This window comes from Narcine bancroftii, chromosome 2 (genome assembly GCF_036971445.1).
Source record: "Narcine bancroftii isolate sNarBan1 chromosome 2, sNarBan1.hap1, whole genome shotgun sequence".
NCBI lineage: Eukaryota > Metazoa > Chordata > Chondrichthyes > Torpediniformes > Narcinidae > Narcine > Narcine bancroftii.
This window is the reverse complement of record NC_091470.1, coordinates 314,590,284-314,611,585: the sequence shown is the minus strand read 5'-3', so window position 1 is coordinate 314,611,585 and position 21,302 is coordinate 314,590,284. Positions and strand designations below refer to the sequence as shown.

The window sequence follows — 21,302 nt, the reverse complement described above, 5'->3', positions numbered from 1 at the left end:
CCAAGAAGGTCCGTGCAGTAGAGAAATGGTCATAAGCTCTCTGGCAAAAAATATTATTTAAAGAGTAAAAGTTCTGACTTACTAACTTCAAATTTAATCCTGATGTTCAGTGCTGGTTATTCATTTTCACATGATTTAAGCATACTAATTATTTATTCTTTGGCTTGGCTTCGCGGACGAAGATTTAAGGAGGGGGTAAAAGTCCACGTCAGCTGCAGGCTCGTTTGTGGCTGACAAGTCCGATGCGGGACAGGCAGACACGGTTGCAGTGGCTGCAGGGGAAAATTGGTTGGTTGGGGTTGGGTGTTGGGTTTTTCCTCCTTTGCCTTTTGTCAGTGAGGTGGGCTCTGCGGTCTTCTTCAAAGGATGTTGCTGCCCGCCAAACTGTGAGGCGCCAAGATGCACGGTTTGAGGCGATATCAGCCCACTGGTGGTGGTCAATGTGGCAGGCACCAAGAGATTTCTTTAGGCAGTCCTTGTACCTTTTCTTTGGTGCACCTCTGTCACGGTGGCCAGTGGAGAGCTCGCCATATAACACGATCTTGGGAAGGCGATGGTCCTCCATTCTGGAGACGTGACCCATCCAGCGCAGCTGGATCTTCAGCAGCGTGGACTCGATGCTGTCGACCTCTGCCATCTCGAGTACTTCGATGTTGGAGATGAAGTCACTCCAATGAATGTTGAGGATGGAGCGGAGACAACGCTGGTGGAAGTGTTCTAGGAGCCGTAGGTGATGCCGGTAGAGGACCCATGATTCGGAGCCGAACAGGAGTGTGGGTATGAGAACGGCTCTGTATACGCTAATCTTTGTGAGGTTTTTCAGTTGGTTGTTTTTCCAGACTCTTTTGTGTAGTCTTCCATAGGCGCTATTTGCCTTGGCGAGTCTGTTGTCTATCTCGTTGTCGATCCTTGCATCCAATGAAATGGTGCAGCCGAGATAGGTAAACTGGTTGACCGTTTTGAGTTTTGTGTGCCCGATGGAGATGTGGGGGGGCTGGTAGTCATGGTGGGGAGCTGGCTGATGGAGGACCTCAGTTTTCTTCAGGCTGACTTCCAGGCCAAACACTTTGGCAGTTTCCGCAAAGCAGGACGTCAAGCGCTGAAGAGCTGGCTCTGAATGGGCAACTAAAGCGGCATCGTCTGCAAAGAGTAGTTCACGGACAAGTTTCCCTTGTGTCTTGGTGTGAGCTTGCAGGCGCCTCAGATTGAAGAGACTGCCATCCGTGCGGTACCGGATGTTTAATTATTTATTACATATTAATTAACAAGACCACGTCCACAATAATGCCCCCGTCATAGAATTTCAGCTTGTTGTTTTCGTGCAAGAGAAATTTTGCTGCATTCTCAATAATCTATCTTACACCATCCCATATGCAAAGTTTTCCTTCAGAGCATGCATATGGCATGCTTGCCTTCATTAGCTGGGGTGCTTAGTGTAAAAGTTGGCAAGTCATGTCGCAGCTGTCTAAAACTTTGGTTAGTCCACATTTGAATATTGTGTGCAGTTTTGGTCACCTCATTACAGGAAGGATGTGGAGGCTGCGCAGTGGGTGCAGATGCTGCCTGGATTACTGAGTATTAGCTTCAAGAACAAACTTGGACACTTCCTCTGGTGCATTATGAGAGCCACAGATAGACAGACTTTTCTTCTCAGGGTAGAAATGTTAAATACCACAGGGCATAACTTTAAGGTGAAATAGAAAGTTTAAAGGAGATTTATGAGGCATTCTGTTTTTGTAAAGAGCAGAATGTGGCTGGAACATAGTGCCGAGGGAGGTGGTGGAAGCAGATACAAAATCAACATTAAAGAGGTACTTAGACAAGCCTATGAACAGGTAGGGAATGAAGGGATTTAAACCATCTGCCAGGAGATAGGATTAATTCAAATTTACATCATGGTCAACATCACATACATCATGCACTGTAGGGCCTTACTGTTCTGTGTTTTATTACCAAAACTATATTCTCAGGTGTTGTCTTATCAAGGTCGTTTGTGAATGCAAAAATCCTTTCATTTATTTTTACTTATAGCATGGTAAAAACTAATTCCAGACATTTAAATCCATACCATCAAATTTCACCCAAATTAAGCTACAACCCCTACACGTTTTGGAGGGTGGAGGAATCAGAAGTACCTGGGGAAACCCCACACAGACAAGGAGAGAGCATATAAACTCCTTGCAGACAGCTCCGGATTCGAACCCGGTTTGTTGATGCTGTAACAGCACTGTGCTAACCACTATACTAACCATGCTGCCCAAACGCCCTTACTCCTGAACCGTATAATGAAGGCTAATGCAGCATTTGCCCTCTTAGATGCTTGCTTCATCTGTATGTTGGCCTTCACTGATTGTGCTAAAAGCAATCAGGGTCCCTTTGAATATCAATACTCCCAATTCTCATCATTTAATAAATACACTGCTTTTCTGTTCCGTCCATTTTTCCATTGTATTCCTTGCACACTAAATCAATTGGTTTATTTCCCACTGAAGCTTCTTTACATCCTTCTCCGTATTCAGGATCACACCTACTCTAGTCTCATCAGCAAATTTTGAAATGTAACATTTGATCCCACTGATAGAGTGCAAATAGATGAGGCTCAGCCATGACTTCCTACATATCCAACTAGTGACACTCTGCCAACTTGCGAGCAATCTATTTATCACAATTATAGTAAAACCCCCAGCATCCGGCACTTGGATGCTGGATATGGGAATTTTCCAGTTGCTTGAGACTCACTTTTACAATGTCTAATTAATACACCAGCATTAAGAATAAGCAGTTTAAACGACAGAAGACAGTGAAAAATGTAATTTGGAAAAAAAAAATCAGTATTGTAGTCCTTAATTATGTAAAGTTCACTTTAATCAGATAATTGCCGTAACTTACAAAATTTAAATTTAAATTCAAACCCCGATCACTGGCACTGTAACAAAGTTGCACTAACCATACCGTCATCATAATTAATCCCTCCAAGTTTACAGATGAAGCCTTGCTAATATACAATAATTTACTTTAAAAAAAAATAAAGACTATTAAAAAAACATTAAGCAGAGATTCTTTAAGAGAGTCACCCCAACGGAGAGTGGCATCAACCAGCTCTTTATCCTGGGAGACACCATTTTATTCTAACACAACTTTATTCAAACAGCTGCTATGAGCAAAGCACAACCATGGCTAAATATTTGCTTCCATCTTCACCAAAAGTTTATTTGTAACGTCAGGGAACATTTACTTTTACAATTTTAAAATTTTATTTAAATTTTTATTTATTTTAATTTTTTTAAATGCATTTATTTCCTCGATTTTTTTTGCCAGATGCTTGAGATCGCTGGTTGCTTGAATTCCAGGTAACAGGGATTTTTACAGTATTTGCTTTCTCTCCAATAGCCAATTCTCATTCCACATCTGCATATTATCCCCGATTCCGTGTGCTTCAATCTTATTAACCAGCCTCCCACATGGGAAATTTTTTTAAACTTCCCAAAAATCTAAAGACACGACATCGATTGGTTTCCACTTATTTATTCAATCAGGTCGTTCTTCAAAGAACTAAAGTAGATTTGTCAAACACGACTTTCAAAAATCTGTTTGGACCTTGCTCAGTTCTTTTATTCTGCTCAGTGTTTGTTTAGCTCAACGAAAGAAGTTCAAAGTTCTGATTTATTGTCAGAATATACACGTGACGTCAAATACAACCCTGAGATTCCTTTTCCTGCGGGCCAGATAAAATTTCTACTTCTCGGTAATGCAAAAAAAAAACCTGTACTCAAGAAAAAAACATAAACAAAATCGAGAATTGTAAACAAGGTGGAGATACAAACAAACTGTGCAATACAGAAAATAAATGTTCAATAATAAATAATGTGTAAAGTAAGAGTTCTTAAATGAGTCTCTGATTGAGTTTGTTACTTAGGAGTCTAATGGTGGAGGAGTAGCAACTGTTCCTGAACAAGGTGGTGTGAGTCTTATAGCACCTATACCTCTTTCCTGATGGCAGCACCAAGAACAGATCATGACTTGGGTGGTGTGGATTCTTGATGATTGTTGCAGCTTTCCGACAGCAGCGTTCCATGTAAACATTTTCAATGGTGGAGAGAATTTTGCCTGTTTCCTGTGTCCACTACCACTCAGAGATATTGGTGCCTCCATACCAAGCTGTGGCACCATGACACAACTGTAGAAGTTTGTAAGGGTTTTTGATGTCATACGAAACCTCCTGAGGAAGTAGAGGTGCCAATGTGCTTTCTTCACATTGGGTGTTGAGTCCAGGAAAGGTCATCTGAAATAGTGACTCCCAGGAATTTAAATTTGCTCACTTCTGGACCCACAATGTACACCTCTAGTTTTCTCCTCTTAAAGTTCAGGAGGGCATAACTAGAGGTTTGGCACTCAATGACACCAAAACAAGCTCCTTGGTATGAAGTTGTTATTAGTACACCATTCATCCAAATTTTTAATCTCCCTCCTGTGTGCTGGCTTATTTCCCTCTTTTATACAACCCAAATTTGTAGATGGTGTTATTGTCATACTGAGCCCACAGTCATAGGTGTAAAGTAAGTAGAGGAGGGGGCTAAGAACACAGCCCTGTGGGTTCTGGTACTGATGGAGCTTTACCAATCCTTACTGATTGTAGTCTGGAGGTGAGAAAATTATACAGTGGGGTATTATGTCCCAGATCACAAGATATAGGGGCAGAAGTAGGCCCACCAAGTCTGTTCCGCCATTCTAATCATGAGCTGATCTATCCTTCCACTCAACCCCATTCCCAGCCTTAGCTCTGCAACCTTTGATGTCCTGACTAATCAAATACCCGTCAATCTCTGTCTTAAATACACCCAATGAGCTCACTTCCACAGCCACCTGTGACTAAAGAAATTTTTCCGCATCTTTGTTTTAAATTGATGCCCTTTTATCCTGAAGTTATGCTCTCTTGTCCTAGAATTCCCTGACATGGGAAACATCCTTGCTACATCTACTTTGCCCAGGCCTGTCAGCATTTGAAATGCCTCTATGAAGTCCCCCCTCATCCTTCTGTACTCCAACAAGTACAGTTCAAGAGGTGACAATTGTTCCTCATATGCTAACCCTTTCATTCCTGATATCATTCTAATAATCTTCTCTGAACCCTCTCTAACCCCAGCACTTCTTTTCTCAAATAAGGAGCCCAAAACTGTAACAGTACTCTAAGTGAGATCTCACCAGTGCTTTATAGAGTCTCAACATTACATCCCTGCTCTTGTGTGCTATCCCTCTAGAAACATTGCATTCACCTTCACCATCGACTCAACCTGGAGGTTAACCTTTAGAGTATCCTGCACTAGGACTCCCAAGTCCCTTTGCACCTCAGAATTTTGAATTTTATCTCCATCTATATAATAGTCTGCCCATCTATTTCTTCCACCAAAGTGCATGACTGTATGCTTTCCAACATAGAATTTCATCTGACACTTCTTTGACCATTTTTCCAATCTATTCAAGCCTCTCTGCAGCCTTTCCACATCCTCAGCACCATGTACCCTATCACCTATTTTGGTATCATCTGCAAATTTAGCCACAAAGCCATCTATTCCATAATCCAAATAATTGATAAACAGCATAAAAATAAGTGACCCAACACCAATCCCTGTGGAGCACCACTAGTAACAGGTAGCCAACCAGCATAGGATCCCTTTATTCCGACTCTTTGTTTCTTACCTATCAGTCAATGCTCTCCCCATGCTAGTATCCTTCCTGTCATTCCATGGGTGCTCATCTCATTAAGCAGCCTCATGTGTGGCAACTTGTCATAGGCCTTTTGAAAGTCCAAATACACAACATCCACTGCATCTCCCCTGTCTAACCAATTTGTGATCTCTTAAAAAAAAAATCGCAATAGGTTTGACAGGCATGATCTTCCTTTAACGAAACTATGTTAACTTGGGCTTTTCTTTTCATGCACCTCCACGTAGTCCGTAACCTCATCCTTGTCAATTGACTCCACAACTTCCCAACCACCAATGTCAGGGTTATAGGTCTAAAATTTCCTTTCTGCTTCCTCCCTCCCTTCTTAAACAGCGGACTGACATTCACAATCCTCCAGTCCACCAGAACCATGCCAGAATACATTGATTCCTGGAAGATTATTACCAATGCCTCCACAATGTCTACATCTACCTGCTTCAGAACCTGAGAGTGCATTCCATGGACCGAGAGACTTGTCTACCCTTCGACCATTTAGCTTTCCAAGTACTTTCTCTCTTGTGATCTTGACCACGCTCACTTCTCTTCTGAGAGAGCTGTGGGAGTCCAGTATGCTACTAATATCTTCTCCAGTGAAGACTGATCCAAAATATCAATTCAGTTCCTCTGCCATCTCCTTGTCACTCATTACAATTTCTCCAGCATCATTTATTATTGGTCTGTATCTCCTTTGGTCATTCTTTTTCTCTATATATTTTTTAAAGTTTTTAGAATCCTCTTTGAAATTAATTGTTATCCTTCTTTCATAATTCATCTTTTCCTTTCTAATTACATCCTTAGTTGTCTTCTCTAAGTTTTTAAAAGTTTTCCAGTTGCCAATCCTCTCATTAATTTTTGCTTCTTTATTCGCCCTCTCTTTTGCTTTTACTTTGGCTTTAACTTCCCTCGTCACCCACAATTGTCTCATTTTTCTATTCATAATTTTCTTTCTTTTTTGTATGTTCCTGTTCTGTGCTTTCCACATTTCGTGCATAAACTCCAGCTATTGTTGATCTGCTGTCTTCCCTATTAGTGTGTTTTTCCAATCGACTTCAGCTAATTCTTCTCTCATGCGACTGTAATTTCCTTATCTCCACTGAGCTACCAAGACATTGGACTCTAGCCCTTCATTTCAAATTTCAAAGTGAACACAATCATATTGTGATCACTGCCTCCTAAGATTTCCTGTACCTAAGGCCTCTAATCACCTCTAGTTCATTGCACAGCACCCAATCCAGAATGAGCCGATCCCCTGGTGGGCTCATAAACAAGATGCTCCAAAAAGCCATCACGCATCCCATAGGCATTCCACAAACTCTTTCTCTTGAGATCCCATACCATCCCAATGTTCCCAATCTACTTTCATATTAAAATCCCCCCGAGATTATTTTAACGCTCTCCTTCTGACACGCCTTATCTATTTCCAGTTGTAGTTTGTAATCCACATCCCTCCTGTTTTTGGGGACCATCATGGGGGGCAGCAAGGTTAGCATAGTGGTTAGTGCAACCAATGATCAAGACCAAGGTTCGAATCCCACGCCGTCTGTAAGGAGTTTATATGTTCTCCCTGTATCTGCGTGGGTTATCCTGGGGGGGGGGGGGGGCTCCAGTTTCCTCCCACCCTTCGAAATGTACTGGGGTTGAAGGTCAATTGGATGTAATTGAGTGTCTTAGAAAGGATATAGCAAGGTTGGAGTGGGTACAGAGGAAGTTTACCAGAATGATTTCAGGAATGAGAAGGCTAACATGTGAGGAATGCTTAGCAGCCCTTGGACTCTATTCATTAGAATATAGAAGAATGAGAGGGGATCTCATAGAAACATTTTGAATAATGAATGGATTGGACAGAGTGGATCTAAATAAGATGTTTCCCCTGCTGGGTGATTCCAGGACAATAGGGCAGAGTCTTAGAATTAAGAAGTACCAATTTACAACAGAGATGAGGAGAAATTTCTTTAGCCAGAGGATAGTAGATTTATGGAATTTGTTGCCACATGAAGCTGTGGAGGCAGGATCTTTGGGGGAATTTAAAGGGGAAATTGATAGGTATGTAATTAGTCAGGGTATCAAGGGATATGGGGACAAGGCTGGAACTTGGAACTAGAGGCAAGAACAGTTTAGCTCAGGAAGGCTTCACGGAGTAGACTCGATGGGCCAAATGGCCTGCTTCTGTTCCTTTTTCTTGCGATCTTGAGACAATAGGAGGAAAAGATATATTACCGATGTTTTGGATCTGACACCCTTCTTCAAGGAATTAGCAAAGAACAGGAAAATGTCAGAATAAAGTTTGAAGACAGTCCAGACCAACAAATTAGAGATGATAAGAAGATAGCTCTGTGAAAGGAGATGGAGGGAAAAGGGAAGAGGGGTAAGTTTAATGGAAACTGGAGAAGTAGATGTTCATGCCATCTGGAAGATGAGGTGTGGTTCCAGAGCAGTGACACTGTGTTTCCTGGACCTGCAGTGGATGGTGAGGGACGCAATGAAAATGTGAGCTTGAACTTACAGAGGATGTAGTGGACCCAAGCGGTAGTGTGGGTCCAATATCATTGCAGTCAGTGCTTGTAGAGGGCAGAAGTCACTGCCGTCTAGGGCGGTATGAGAGCATTATCAATGTGGCCCTATGCGGGTGTGAGTCATTAATGGTCCCGAGTCTGCGAGGGGTGCATCCGTGCATTGTGATTGTGCATCGCTGTATTGGGAAAGGTGGTGGGAATGATCATGCGATCCTAGTCATGCAGGCGGCGCTATGGAGCGAATGGCCATTGCGATGCAGGTCCTGCAAGGGGCGGTATGGAGCGAATAGTAATTGCTGAACTGGTCCTGCAGGCGGCGATATGGAGTGAATGGTCATTACGGTGCTGTCCTGCGAGGGGCAGTATTTCCCCCTCCCCCTCCCCCCCCCCCACCTATCCGTCTCCTTGTAAGTGACGCCATCTTGGAGTGGACTCCGATCGGAAAACGCGTTGGGGATGACTCCCGCCGGCCCGAGGATGATTTAGTTCACAGACTCGGAGCGAGGTTCACTTTCGGTTCTGATCCTCCGCTCGGTGAACAGATCCCTCGCTGAGTGGGGCTGGCGGGGGGGAGAGCCATGGCCGCCGACGCCGCGCACTGAGCCGGTGCCGGCCGGGCACGGATCCCCGGCGTCCCGGGAGCCGCTTGGTCCTTGCGGCCGCTCCAGCACGGAGTGATGCGGCGCTGAGCCCAGGCCTGGAGAAGGTGAGCGGCATCGCAGGCAGTCGGGGCAGGTCCGGCAGTGAAGGTGGCGGGTTTGAGGCAAAGCCTTTCCAACACGCCCCCCTCCCCCCCCCCCCAGCTGAAAATGACTGGGTCAACTCTCCCCGGCTCGGATCTCCTCCCACCACCTGCCCCAGTCCACCATCTCCCCGTATTACCAGCCCACTCATTTTCATCTCCAGCCCGGCAATCCCCACCTCCTCCCTCTTCCCCAAAACAATCCACACCTCCTCCCACTTCCCCAAAACAATCCCCACCTCCTCCCTCTTCCCCAAAACAATCCCCACCTCCTCCCTCTTCCCCAAAACAATCCCCACCTCCTCCCTCTTCCCCCAAAACAATCCCCACCTCCTCCCTCTTCCCCCAAAACAATCCCCACCTCCTCCCTCTTCCCCAAAACAATGCCCACCTCCTCCCTCTTCCCCAAAACAATCCCCACCTCCTCCCTCTTCCCCAAAACAATCCCCACCTCCTCCCTCTTCCCCAAAACAATCCCCACCTCCTCCCACTTCCCCAAAACAATCCCCACCTCCTCCCTCTTCCCCAAAACAATGCCCACCTCCTCCCTCTTCCCCAAAACAATCCCCACCTCCTCCCTATTCCCCCAAAACAATCCCCACCTCCTTCCTCTTCCCCAAAACAATCCCCACCTCCTTCCTCTTCCCCCAAAACAATCCCCACCTCCTTCCTCTTCCCCCAAAACAACACCCATCTCCTTCCTCTTCCCTCAAAACAATCCCCACCTCCTTCTTCTTCCCTCAAAACAATCCCCACCTCCTTCCTCCTCCCCAAAACAACACCCATCTCCTTCCTCTTCCCTCAAAACAATCCCCACCTTCTTCTTCTTCCCTCAAAACAATCCCCACCTCCTTCCTCCTCCCCAAAACAATCCCCACCTCCTTCCTCTTCCACAAAACAATCCCCACCTCCTTCCTCTTCCCCCAAAACAATCCCCACCTCCATCCTCTTCCCCAAAACAATCCCCATCTCCATCCTCTTCCCCTAAAACAATCCCCACCTCCATCCTCTTCCCCTAAAACAATCCTCACCTCCTTCCTCTTCCCCCAAAAAAATCCCCACCTCCTCCCTCTTCCCCCAAAACAATGCCCACCTCCTCCCTCTTCCCCCAAAACAATGCCCACCTCCTCCCTCTTCCCCAATACAATCCCCACCTCCTCCTTCTTCTCCCAAAACAATCCCCACCTCCTCCCTCTTCCCCCAAAACAATCCCCACCCCCTTCCTCTTCCCCAAAACAATCCCCACCACCTTCTTCTTCCCCAAAACAATCCTCACCCTTCCCCAAAACAATCCTCACCCTTCCCCAAAACAATCCTCGCCCTTCCCCAAAACAATCCTCGCCCTTCCCCAAAACAATCCTCGCCCTTCCCCAAAACAATCCTCGCCCTTCCCCAAAACAATCCTCGCCCTTCCCCAAAACAATCCTCGCCCTTCCCCAAAACAATCCCCACCCCCTTCCCCAAAACAATCCCCACCCCCTTCTTCCCCAAAACAATCCTCACCCCTTCTTCTTCCCCAAAACAATCCCTACCCCCTTCCTCTTCCCCCAAAACAATCTCCACCCTTTCCCCAGCCCGACAATCCCCACCCCCTTGCCCCCAAAAACCATCCCCACCCCCTTGCCCCCAAAACCATCCCCACTCCCTTGCCCCCAAAACCATCCCCACCCCCTTGCCCCCAAAACCATCCCCACCCCCTTGCCCCAAAACCATCCCCACCCCCTTGCTCCCAAAATCATCCCCATCCTCTTCCCCAAAACTACCCCCACCTTCTCTCCCCCCAAAACCACCCACACCCTCTCCCCCCCCAAAACCACCCCCACCCTCTCCCCCCAAAACCACCCCCACCCTCTCCCCCCAAAACCACCCCCACCCTCTCCCCCAAAACCACCCCCATCCTCTCTCCCCCCAAAACCACCCCCACCCTCTTCCCCCCAAAACCACCCCCACCCTCTTCCCCCCAAAACCACCCCCACCCTCTTCCCCCCAAAACCACCCCCACCCTCTTCCCCCCAAAACCACCCCCACCCTCTTCCCCCCAAAACCACCCCCACCCTCTTCCCCCAAAACCACCCCCACCCTCTTCCCCCCAAAACCACCCCCACCCTCTTCCCCCCAAAACCACCCCCACCCTCTTCCCCCCAAAACCTCCCCCACCCTCTTCCCCCCAAAACCACCCCCACCCTCTTCCCCCCAAAACCACCCCCACCCTCTTCCCCCCAAAACCACCCCCACCCTCTTCCCCCAAAACCACCCCCTCCCTTTTCCCCCCAAAACCTCCTCCACCCTCTTCCCCCAAAACCACCCACACCCTCTTCCCCCCAAAACCACCCCCTCCCTCTTCCCCCCAAAACCACCTCCACCCTCTTCCCCCCAAAACCACCCACACCCTCTTCCCCCCCAAAACCACCCACACCCTCTTCCCCCCCAAAACCACCCCCACCCTCTTCCCCCCAAATCCATCCCCGCGTCCTTCCTCTTTTCTCAACCCTGTCGTCACTGATTGTCCCTTCCCAGATGATTAGTCAACCACTTGTTTTAAATTCATTTCTACTTTTTATTTCTGTTCCACAACACCCACCATCCCATTTAGTTGCACCTTTGTTTCTCCTTGTCTGTACATTTTAAAGCCCTTAACTCTTTATTAACCCTTTGTTCTACCATCTGTTCCCATCACATAACTGAATCAAAATTTACATTATTTGATTTTCAAGCAAAGTCATTGACTTTGCACACTAAACATTCCTGTATTTTGAGGGCATGTGCACATTGATGTTGCAAAACATAATTTTAAATACAGTTTGTGGTTGTGCTTTAAATGTTTAACCTAATTTTGTTGCTCTGAGCTGTTTGAATTGTGGATAACTTCTTTGGTTGCGCAATATTATTTGTCGTGGCAGAAGCTCAAATCTAATTGTGTGGTTTATTTGCATTAATGTGTGTGCATACTTCAAAGCATTGTTACAGTACATGGAAAACTTGAAGGCAATATTATGGTGAATGTTTCCTTTGCTTCCATTTTCTGAATTTTTAAAATTGTAGCTGAAAAGCCTACATTGGAAATGTACAAGTTTTTACAGTTTGCAATTGTAGTTTAACAAGTTAAATTGCTTGAAACCTTAATATTGTTTTTTTTTATTTTTTTTTGTTGGTATATTTCTTAAGGTTTAAATCTAAAAAATGTGCCTTTGAGAATGACTGACATTACTTATGACAAAATATGAAATATTTTTAATCATAATTGTATTTTTAATCTCTTAATTTTTAAATGCTCAGTAAAATCGTAATTCTATCTTCCTGCTTTCAATTAGTTGTAAAATGTGCTGAAAGTAGGACTCGTTCCCCCTCTTTTTGCCACACTAGCGCTAGTCTTGTTACACATTTACATTCATGCTCCCCTCTTGGGGCCCAGCAGATTTGGGTCTCACAATGCCAATAGGTCATCTTGGGCAGGTAGTATTAGACCCAAGAATCCAAAAGAATATGGTAACCCATGCAAAAAGTTACAGAAATAGAATCCATGCTTGCAATTTTTCTCAGATGTAATGGAGGTTTTAAATTGGTAATTATAGATCATCACATTTTTAAAAATTCACTTACTTTTGAGTGCACTTGTCCTGAGAAGTTCAACTATCGAGCAGAACTTGTACAAAAGAACATCAAATTTGGTGTGAAGCCTGTTGACAAAATCTGAGGTAGTGCATCCTATAAATTGAACAATGTTCCTCAGAAGTAACGACTTGATTCCCAAGTATAACTGCACAAGTACATTTTCTAAATTTCTTGCATATTTATCATGCGCATTGATAGTGTGAATTATTCTGAGAGATATAAATAATTTGCATTGTATAAAACTGCAAAATGCTGCCAATCACCTGAAATAAAAGATGTTAGAAATAGTTTCCAGAGGTCATCCACTGAAATGTTAACTGAGATCTTGCAGTTGTTGCCAAACCTGCTGTTTTTCCAGACTTTTCTATTTAATGTTTGAGCAATTCAATTTTCTATCATGTTTTGGAAGATTTGCAAAAGTATGGACCTACGACACTTAACATTCTCTAATTACGAGCCCAGAGGACCCCAAAACCCAGCAGCAATAGATATTCACCAAGACATGGTTACTTAAACAAAAGTTGTTTTTAATTATCTTTAAACATGAAAACAGGATCAAACTTTAACTTATTACTATTAACTAAACTAACCTAACTTAACACCCTTCTAATTTTAAATGCACATGTATGTAATGTGTGTGTTAAGTTTAGAAAAGTTCTTTATTCACAGTCCAATCTCACTTCTCATTCCTCCAAGTTCACTGGTTGCAGGCAATTCTTATACTGTGCACAAAATTTAACATTTATGAAGTTCACCCAGCTTTGGTGCTTGAAAGGTAAATGGTTACCGCTCAGGAAGGTTCTTGTCAGTTTTCAGAGAGAGATTTGTTGTTCACTGGACTCAAACTGACCCCTTTTAATCAGCCACATCATTGTCTTGCCGAAGAAACTTGCCCCATTAGGGTTTTCTAGATGAAAACCTCTTTCTTTCAGGCCACCACAGAGTTCCTTTTTGTTTCCCTTATTTCAAGTGAAACATTAGGTAGCCAGTACTCTCCTCTTGTATGAACCACAGGGGCTTTGACCAGGCTGAACTAAGCACTCACAACCTGTCTTCAAAATGGGTTTTTCCACAAGCTTGCTAGCTTGTCGTGTTCCAGTCCCAGCTGCTGCTGCTGAACTGAATTCTCTCTCTCTCTCTCTGAGAGAAGCCTGTTTTACTCTCTCTGCTTGTAAAACCACATGACCCTCTTAGAACAGCAACCTCCACTCAGACTCCAGCTCTGAATCTAATCCTCCGAGTTCTTTCATCTGTTGCTTTTCTAAACAACAATCCATTAGTGAAGTCCCTTGGGCACTCCCCATAGCTTTTGCAAAGGTATTTGAAGTTGGCCTGCCTAACTTGAGCAGAGCTCCAGTATTTTAAATGAGATCTGTTTTGAAGTGTTTGTATGTAACTACATTAAAAAAAACTGCCACACTTTATCTCCCAAAATCATATCTATGTAAAATATTAAACAAAACATATCCTGTCACAAGAAGCAAATAAAATGACAGCATTTGTTACTAGGGAATTGTATATAAGAGTAAGGGAGGTTATGTTTCATACATTTATGGCTTTGGTAAGATCTTATCTGAATAGTTGTTGGTCTCCTTAAGGAAGGAATTACATATGTTGAAAGCAGTTCAAAAGGTGTTTCCTGGACTGGTGATCTTGAATGACCATATAGTTTGAGCAGGTAACTACTTGAGATTTGTTTAGTGAGAGGGGATATGATTGAATCATGCAAGATCCTGAGAGGTTTAAACAGGATGAGAGAAGGAAGGGTTAACGATCTCCTATTGAAGATGAGGTGAATTTTTTTGAGTTTGGAACTTCTTTAAAGAGCAGTGAACAAAGAATCTTTGAATGTTTTTTAGACAAGTAAATTATCTCTTCGTAAATGGTTTAAAAGTTACTAGATATAGGTGGGAGTCAAGTTAAGATTACAATTTATTAACCATAATCTTGTTGAATGGAGGAGCACGCTGCAGTAGCCAAGTGGCCTACTTTTGCTCCAAATTTGGGTGTTGTTTGTGCATTTATAATTCAGGCTTTGCCTCTGGACATCAAGACAAAGACCATTTCCCAACCAACCCATGATCGTAACGGTGTTGGATAAGGCTACCATACATGCTGTCTCTGCAGAATTTTCCCAACTTTCACAGACAGGAGATTCGCAAAGGGGCAGAGAGAGAGTGAATAGTCTGAGGTGATGTGTTCCTTTTGCCATCGTTACAGGGCTTCTGTGTGTTTCCAGCATATGGATTCAAGGTTCTTAGTCCCATCCCAAAAGCTTCTTCTCCACTTGAAATCTTGGACTTGGGATTCCCAAGAGTTGACAGGAATGTTAGATTCCCAACTTAAGAGGTGATTCTCAACAAATAGACCATCATAGTTATTTCCTTCTAGGTCTTTAAAAATGTTACATTAAAATACTTTAAATTAGATGAAGATGTGTTAATTACAGACCTGCCTTTGACTTGAAAGTATTGATCAGTCATTGGCACTGGTGGGTGATCAGCCACTTCAGAACCCACAAGACCAGGGTTTTTCTTTTGCATTGCATTTAGGAATTAGTCTATTTATGAAAACAACTATTTTCTGTGCAGGAGCATATGCATCTTACAAAGAGCTTTCTTTTTTCCAGAGCTTGTTCTTCAGAACCCATGCCTGGTTAGTGAGAAAATGTTTGCTTGACAGCATCTGAAATAAAGCAGCCTTTTCATATGTTTTGTGACCCATTTTTATTTCTTGGCTAAGATTGGTGTGTGTATACACACACAACACACACTTGAATTGCCTGATCTGGTTTCATTGATATTCTACTATTATTTAGTCATACAGAAGGATGGAAAGGGGATCATGTGGATGCAGCTTAAAATGTTAGACTGTAGCAGTCTGAGTGACTGCGTGACTGGACGGGCAGAATCGTCGCAACAATCAACCACCCCAAGTTGGCGCAGGCCCTCCTTCACTATTGAGAAGAGTGATGCCATGTTGATGCACAGTTGATGCCATGTGTGAGCTAAGGGAACCTCCCCACTTACGTGTGGCGCACCGCTGGCCAAGGAGTAATGCAACCACGCGCTGATGTCACTTCTGGAAGCCGGCGCATGCGTCACCAGAAGTGGGTATTCCCTATAGGGCAACGTGGCGAATTCAAATAATAAAGTCAGATTTTGGTTCACCCTCGTACTATATGGACGTCTCTTCATTTCATACCGCTGCCACAACAGTCACTACAGTGGTGACCCCGATGGTTCCAACGTCTTGGAACTCACATCAAATGCATCAGAATGCAAGAATCCACTACCACTACAGTCGCAACGGCTGCAGCCAACACAGTGGGCATGCATTTACCACCTTTCTGGGCAAACCAACCCAGGAGCTGACTGGAACTGGGTGAGTTCCAGTTCCACATCAGGGGAATCGTCTCAGAGGACACGTCGGACACGTTGTCAGCGCTCTGGATGTCACCACCACTGCCAAAGTAAGCTCCTTCGTGGAGAACCCACCAATGGAGCGCAAGTACGAGGAGTTTTGGCAGTTCCTCCTTGACTCCCAAGAACTCAGCCGGCATGAGCGCGCCGTTTGGATCTTAAACAAGCAGGGCCTGGGCAACAGAAATCCTTCTGAGCTCATGCACAAGATGGTGGCCTAGCAGATAGGCATTTCCTCTTCGAGGCCCTGTTCCTCTCCAAGCTGCTGATACATGTTTCCTCGGCAGTTTCAGACATGGATTTCGCCCCGCACATGGTAGCCAAGGAGGCAGACAGGCTCTTCCACACCCCAAGGCAGAGCTCCCTCCACGTACAGCCTGTCTATGCCGTCGGTGCCACCATTGTGACCAACCCGCTGGAAACCCCAACAGTGGCTGTGACACGACAGGCACGCAGAGAACCATGGTGAATACTGTTTCTACCACCGCCAATGGGGCTGGAACACCTGGTGGTGCATCCCCTCATGCTCATACCCCACTACCAAACATAACACAGCGACAGAAAACAGGCAAGCCAGCCACCAATCGTGTCCTTGGTGGTTGGTGCTCTGAAAGGCCCTCTCTATCTCAGAGATCAATGGACAAAAAGGAACTTTCTAGTTAACACAGGCACAGAAATCAGCCTTGTCCCACCGACATATTCAAAGCCAGACACAACCCCAAGGGCCTCCCCCTGCAAGCAGCCAACAGATCCTCCATCCCAAGCTATGGACCCTCCTGGTCACCATCACAGGAGCAAACAATCACGGCTGTTGGACAGCCACTACTCGAAGTGGACTTGCTGCAGACACACGAACTGCTGGTGGACATGATGAGATGCCGGTTAGTGAATGCTACCATGTTCCAGTCTTTCCCCCTCACCCTGTAACAACGTTCTTTCCTGTTGTTAGGGATTCACATGCTGGTCCGAGATGAGTATGCCCATCTACTGGCCAGGTACCCAGTGGACCTCGTCAAAGGATAACACCAGATCCCGGTACACCCCAGCGACATTCCAAAAATAGCCGTAATCACACCCTTCGGCCTTTTCTAGTTTTTGCAGATGCCCTTCAGACTAAAAAATGCGGCCCAGATATTCCTACGACTAATGAACGTGGTTGGCAGGGACCTCAATTTCATCTTTGTCTACTTAGATGGCATCCTCATTGTCAGCCCTGACGCCAGTACTCCAGGAAGCGTCTGACCCTCCTGTTCAACAGACTGCAGCAGTTCGGGCTCACGATGAACCAGGCCAAGTGCCAGTTCAGCTTAGAGACGATAGACTTCTTGGGACACTGCATCACCCCAGAGGGAGCCACACCCAACAAGGTAGAGGTCATTCAAAATTTCCCCAAGCTGAGCATGACCAAAAGCCTGCAGGAGTTCCTGGGGATGGTTAACTTCTACTGTTGCTTTCTACCAGGAATGGCCACCCTCGTGCAGCCCCTGTTCAACCTTGTCAATCTCGGCGACAAGACACTCCAGTGGATGCCGGATGCCACAGAGGCTTTCCACACCATGAAAACAGCACTGGCAAGGGCCACGGTGCTGTCGCATCCAGACTCAACCTCCTCCCTGGCCTTTAACAGATGCGTCAGGCAGAGCAGTGGGTCGACGAGCTCTGGTGCCCCCTTGCATTCTTCAGTAAGTACCTTCGAACGCCAGAGCTAAAATACAGTGCATTCAACCACGAACTGTTGGCCCTGTACCTGGCAATACAGCATTTCTGGTACATGCTAGAGAAAAGGCTTTCCATCACCTACGTGGATCACAAACCACTAAATTACGCACTCGCCAAGGTCTCGGACTCATGGTCAGGGAGACAACAGCGGCACCTCTCCTACATCTCAGAGTACATTCACCACGTCGCAGCCAAGTCCAACGTGGTGGCCAACGCGCTATCCAGAGCCATGATCGCTGCAACTTCAGGAGGGCTCGACATCGCCCAGCTCGCCAAGGACGAGACGGAGGACGCAGACGTCCAGCCTGATGGTCAGTGATTTCTGCCCCTCATCAAGAGGGCTGTCCCTGCTATGTGACATCTCCACGGGTTATCCCAGACCTACCCGTGACTTTTCAACCAGATCCACGGCCTACTCCACCCCTCCATAAGGACCACGATCCTCCTGTTGTCCAACAAGTTTGTGTGGTCTGCCCTCTGCCGAGACGTGACCCTGTGGGCCCACAGCTGCTTACAGTACCAGCATGCCAATGTACACCAGCACACAGAAGCCCCACTCCAGACTTTCGAGCCAGTGCAACACTGGTTCAAGCATGTCCACATAGACATCATCGGCCCACCCCCCTTGAGCCAGAGAATGCAGTACTTGTTCACGACAATTGACCGTTTGTCTGCTGGCCGGAGGCAATCTCTATGCCTGTGTGCGACACAGAGAGGTGTATCGGGCTTTCCTATCCACCTGGGTTGCTCACTTTGGAGTCCCAACCCACATCAGCTTGGACTAAGGTGCACAGTTCACCCCCTTGCTCTGGTCTAACCTGACTAAATTCTGCGGTAGTCAAGTAACCAGACCATGGCCTACCACCCCCAAGCAAATGGCCTGGTCGAGCATTTCCACTGCCACCTGAAGACCACCTTGAAAGCCTGACTGCATGACCCGAACTGAGTAGATGAGCTCCCGAGGGTACTCCTGGGCATTTGCACAGCACCAAAGGAGGACCTGCCAGTTTCATCCACAGAGATTGTGTATGGATTCCCGCTCACCATTCCTGGGTACATCCATTTCAACCCTCCCACCCCCAGCCCTCAGTCCAGCGCCTTAGACGTCCTCCAGAGGTTGAGGGTGCAAGCAGGTAAATGCCCCCACCCCCACCATCATCTCGACAAGGCTTGCCACCCAGCCACATCCCCACAGACCTGCAGTCCACCCACTATGTTTTCGTAAGAAGAGGTCAGTAAGGAACACCCTTACAGTGCCCGTACAAAGGCCCATTCAAGGTACTGCAGAAAGACTGTGTTGTGTTTACACTGGACTTTGGCGGCTGACTGGATGGATTCACTTTCGACAACCTCAAAGCCGCACATCTGGACTCCAACCTGCCGACCCCAGACCCCCAGGTCATACGCAGAGGGTGACTGCCCATTAACTGTAAGTTAAACCACTCTGGAGGGGGGGTGTGATGTAGCAGGCTGAATGACTCCACAGGTGGATCGGTCGAATTTCCGCAACAGTCGGTCATCCCAAGATGGCATAGGCCCTCCTTCACTACCGAGAAGAAGCCCACGATTGATGCCATGTGCGAGCTAAGGGAACCCCCCCCCCCACCGCTTCCGTGTGGCATACTGCCAGCCAAGAAGTGACGCAGCAATGCACTGATGTCACTTCCGGAAGCAGGCACGTACATCACTGGATGTAATCGTTCACCACGGGGCAATGCGACAAATTCAAATAATAAAGTCAGTTTTTGGTTCACCCTTGTATATGTGGACATCTCTTCATTTCGTAGCATTGCCGCAGAGGTTGCTACAAGACACTCAAACCATTTAGAAATGCTAGCTTTTGCTGCTTGTAAGATATTAACTTGCCCCTAAGCTTGAAATAGTTTGGAGTATTGATTACATACACTTGTGTTGAATGATGTTAATGTGAAATTAAATTTCAAGAAAGCATATTTGTTAGGAAAATTATTGAGCATTCAGCAATCCCTTTCAGCAAGGCTTGATGTTTCTTGAATTTCTGTATCTTTACTGCTTTGGAATTAGTTTTTAATGTATACCTGCTCAGGTGGTGTTGATTCATAATGGTCATTTCCCTAATCATAAGTGAAGGCAAATATGAGTAGTGAAATTCAGCATTGCTTTCAACACACCAACACAGCCTTTAGGTATCTCATAAAAACAATACTTGTTGATCAAGATCTTAAAACTGACAAAATGAATGGTCATCCAAGCAACAGAAAACTTCCTCCTGTGTCATTCTGGGACTCGAATCCTGCAGCAGGTACCATACTTCAAAGCATCAGAAGCCACACTTCAATGCCCATGCAAAATCCTCCATATTCACTGCTGGAATAATTGAACCAGTGTCTGCATCTGTTCCCAGGCTGATGTTCCCAGCATTGAGGCCTCATTGATCTCAGCACTATCACACACCTGATACCAGACTTTTGAAGTAGGCACTATGAACTTTGCATAGAAGAGAAAGTGAAAAAGAGAAAGATTCAAGTCTGCCCTCAGAATTTTCTAGGGGGTAAAATGCAGTATTTCCACTGACTCTCCTTGAGGAAAGTATAAGACCAGAGAGCACAACCCTCAGAATAAAAGGGTGTCTCTTTAAAACTGAGATGAAAAGAAATTTCTTCAGCCAGAGGATGGTGAATCTGGAATTTGTTGCCATCGATTGCTGTGGAGGCCAAGCCACTATATATTTATATATTAGGAGGTTGATAGTTTTTTTTTATACAAGGGTGTCATTAGTAAGGGAGGTTATGGGGAGAAGGCAGGGAATGAAGTTGAGAGGAAAAAAAGAATCAACAGTTTGGATGATGGAGCAGACTTGACAGGCTAAATGGTCTAATTCTGCTCTTGCATCTTGTAGGCCTGCTGAAAGAACACACAAAGTAGAGAAGGAGCATTCATGATAGCACTTCATGAGAATCTTGAACATCAAGAACAGAGAATCCCAGCATTAATGTTGCTTAGAGTGGACCAGCTCTCAACCAAACCAAAAACATTCACCTGTGCCTCAATATCCAGGTCCCACTTTGACCTTCCTAATGTCAAGAGTCCAGACAGTTGGAGAAAAAGTGATTGTTTTCAATAATATATTAAAAATTTGTTACAATATTTTTAAACTTTGTTGAAATTTTAAGAAAACATATTTAATACAAAAATCATTAAAGATTTAGCAATGCAGTTCAACAGGCTTGATGCTCCTTGAATTTCCATATCTTTATTTGACTTAGATTTTTAACATGTACTTACTCTGCAGGTGATGGTTCCTAATGACCATTTCCCATATTTTAATCATATGACATGTGAAGGCAGATAAAATGATGAAATTCAGCATTACTTTCTTGTAGTACTTGATAGTACTTGTTTGCACGGACCCACTGTTGCTCTCACAAAGGAGTCATGGGTTTGGCATTTGTTTTGGCATTTGTTCTTCTTTGACAAGTTGCTGGAATCTATTTTGTGCCTGGTACTGAGTGCAGTTGTTGGATGGAATGAACATTTGGTGGAAATTTACGCGACAATCAGTCTGGAGTATTTGTATGTCTTGTTGAGCTC

The 21,302-nt window shown here is 45.3% G+C and overlaps 2 protein-coding genes across 5 annotated transcripts in view; one reads left to right on the top strand and one right to left on the bottom strand.

Annotated features, from left to right (window-relative positions):
• adcyap1b (adenylate cyclase activating polypeptide 1b) overlaps positions 1 to 12,720 on the bottom strand; it is a 44,777-nt gene extending 32,057 nt beyond the window's left edge. For 2 of the 4 annotated variants that reach the window (XM_069921727.1, XM_069921725.1), the window contains exon 1: positions 12,580 to 12,720. The gene's annotated coding sequence lies outside the window, so the exon portion shown is untranslated. The remainder of the gene's footprint in view (positions 1 to 12,579) is intronic. The other 2 variants (XM_069921722.1, XM_069921724.1) reach the window with 1 other exon arrangement.
• Positions 8,635 to 21,302, top strand: part of yes1 (YES proto-oncogene 1, Src family tyrosine kinase) — a 64,993-nt gene continuing 52,325 nt past the window's right edge. Inside the window, exon 1 of the mRNA XM_069921714.1 lies at positions 8,635 to 8,943. The gene's annotated coding sequence lies outside the window, so the exon portion shown is untranslated. The remainder of the gene's footprint in view (positions 8,944 to 21,302) is intronic.